This window comes from Grammomys surdaster, unplaced genomic scaffold, assembly GCF_004785775.1.
Source record: "Grammomys surdaster isolate TR1022 unplaced genomic scaffold, NIH_TR_1.0 126176, whole genome shotgun sequence".
Lineage (NCBI taxonomy): Eukaryota > Metazoa > Chordata > Mammalia > Rodentia > Muridae > Grammomys > Grammomys surdaster.
The window spans coordinates 4,082,730-4,085,859 of NW_021620983.1; positions in this window are offsets into that span (position 1 = coordinate 4,082,730).

The window sequence follows — 3,130 nt, forward strand, 5'->3', positions numbered from 1 at the left end:
TGTGTGTGTGTGTGTGTGTGTGTGTGTGTGTGTGTGTGTGTCTGCATGTGGAGGCCAGAGGTCGGTATCAGGTGTCTTCTCTCTCTCCACCCGATTCTGCGACAGCGAGACAGGGTCTCCCATTGAGTGAATGTGGACTCTCTGGTTCACTCACACTGGTTAGCTAGCAAAGCTGCAGGGTTTGGATGCCCTCAGGTGGACACCAGCACCCCCATCTCCTCTAAGGTGTGTGAGTTGTCTGGAGAAGCTCAGAGCTCCCTAACGTGCTGGTCAACGGTGACGCCTCTCATTGCAGTCAGAATACCAGCGGCTTTCATGGTGTTAACAAAGTCCTCTGAGGAGTTCCTGAGACTGTCCCTCTTCCTGTGGTATGGAGCTTCTTCTCTTGAGAGAACGGTAAATACCTAGGTGGTGAAGTACCCTGAGACCATCTCTCCAGGCTGGTGGTGGATTCCTTCACCTCACAGACCTTAAGCACAGGCTGTTGAATGTGGCCAAAGGAAGCCAGGGAGGCAGAAGGCACTGGCCACTGGCTGTGCGGTTCCCTTGCGGGTCTGGCTGCAGTAGCTAGCTTGTTCTCCTAAATCCTGTGCCTAAGAGAGGGCTTCACTGTGGGCCCAGCACACACCTACCAGAGGCATGTCAATTAGAACCCCAAATCCACTAAGTAACTCTTCTCAGTAATCTCGGACGGCAACTCAAACCCTTTCTTTTTGTTGAAAATAGATGTTTGTTTTTGAATATAAAAATAAGACATTCTCAAAACCGGGAATTTGAAAAATAAGTAAAATATAAGTGTGTGTACTCAGGGTGTTTATAATAGAGTGGCTCTCAGTGTCCGAAAGAGTGTTTCTCAAAGCTGATCTGTTGCAAAGCTTGCGAGTGGGACCCAGCATCACAAATAATAACATAAATTTATATAAACATGTTAAATAAACATCACACGTGACTCTTGTCACTCTTCATGGCTGGCTTGTCACTACAGTTTCCACGTAACTTGTCTTTCATCCACTGATTTTTTTTTTCCTTCATTCAAATACTCTCTGTCCTGCAAGGGAAGCACCGCTGTGCCTGCCTGTTAGCAGGAGTAGGCTCTCTTCTTCCAGCTTGTTGCCAGTCGACATTCCCCTAGAAGGGGTGGGGGAGGGTCATTGGTGTCACACCTGAGATTGCAGCTGCCCCTCCCTGCTGCTTGTAATCAGTCTTAATTGCCCATGGCCTTTGGAAGTACAGGAGCGTATGGGCTGGGGCAGTTCATTGAAGAGGACCTCCAATAAGCGAGGCTAAAGAAGCCATTATCCATTCTGGGGAAAGACCTCCCAGTGAGGCTGTCCTGGAGTCACCCATACACCCAAGCTCTGAAGCCCGGGAAAATTACTGGTCATCCCTCCACTCTTGCCCATCCCCCACCTCCCCACCCTCACCCGTCCCCTACCTCCCCACCCTCACCCATCCCCCACCTCCCAACCCTCATGAACTGAAACCCTTTGAGGAGAGGGTAACTATTGTCTAAGTCCGCTTAGGGAAGGAATGCTCATGCAGACACACAAAAGCAGCGGCAATTCTGGAAATGTCTGTTTCATAGAATGATTTGCAGGTTCCTCAGAAGGAAACTACAAGTTTCTACTGAATCGATGTACTCTATTGGCTTTCTCCAATCAGGTGGATACAAAGTACAAGATAAACTCAGGTCAACTAGAGAAAGCAATGTTGAATTCACAGCATAGGTCTGCTCCTGTTGGGGGTTGGGGGTGGGGAGGTGGTGGGCAGTGTTCTTGGAGCCCAGACAGATGTGTAATGAGGTGGCACAGATGTGTAATGAGGTGGCACATCTTAGCCCTCCTGCTTGAGTTTAGTTTGCACGTACCAGCTGTAGGGCTTGTGGGCATGTGCCCGGCTCTGGGCTCTGGGGGCAGGATTAGAGGCTGGTGATCCAGCCACCCACAGGAGGCAAGTGTATATTCTCTAACCACAGTCCCAGTGTGTGTTGCCAGTCCTGTGACTTTAAACAAAGGTGGTAAACAGGCTCTATTCAGCAACCGACAAAAGCAGCTTTAAGCAGGACTGAGTTTATTTTGGTTCTTGGCTTGATGGGGTACATTACCTCCCGTTGGGAAAGGCTTGTGGGCAGGATCACCCAAGGCCAGAGGTCAAGACACAACGGCTGTCTCATTGTTATTCAGACTGGAAGCCCAGCCCACGGGGTAGCTCCACCTTACTCAGGGTGGGTCTTCCCGGCTCAGCCAGACTTCTCACAAAACTCCCACCGAGCACACCCAGAGTTATGTCTCCTAGGAGATTCCAAATCTCTTCAAGCAGACAGTGAAGTTGGAGAAGGAATAGTTGGTAGGTTCTTGGCAGCAAGGTTTCTTCCACCAAATATCACCCCAAAGGTGGAAGAGAGAGATGGAGGGAGAAGGTAGTTGGGGGGGGGGGGGGAGGGGGGTGCGCGGGGGGGGGGGGGGGTCATCATCTATGCAATAGTGTAAAATATAAAATTTCACTTTCTGCAACATGTACAGAGGAGTTGGGGAGTTTTTGTATAAAGATGTGTTGCCTGGTGTGGGATTTTTAGTTTGAAGCCAAAAGAAGATACACAATGATACTTGTCTTAAAAAAAAAAAGGGGAAAAAGAAAAAAGAAAAGAAAGAAAAGAAAACCAGGGAAGAGGAGGAGGAAAGAAAAGAAAACCAGGGAAGATGTTAGGTCTTATTCCCCCAGCAATCCGAGGGCCAGGGAATGGCACAAAGTCACTCCAGCAGCAGACCTCAGGCGAGGGATTTATTGAGGAAGAGGGGTTCTATAAAGGCTGCAATTGAACAAGGATGGAAAGACAGCGAGGCTGTGAAGACACAGGCTTTATAAAGGATACAGCTCATGTGTGCAGGAAGAACCTGAGGCCCGTGCAACACTGGAAATGTGTCCCCTTTGGCTGCTGGCACTGAGTTACTGGAACCGGGCTGCAGGGAGCACCTGGTTCTGAAGATGCCCCTGTGGCCTCACCCTTGAAATCTTCCCAAACCTTCCCAGTGGTCAATGTTAGCATTCTGTCTAAGCTCCGCCCCACAGTTACCTGGCAATAGCGAGGTATGCCTTACTCGCTATAAAAGGAGCTGCGTGCCCCCCCCCT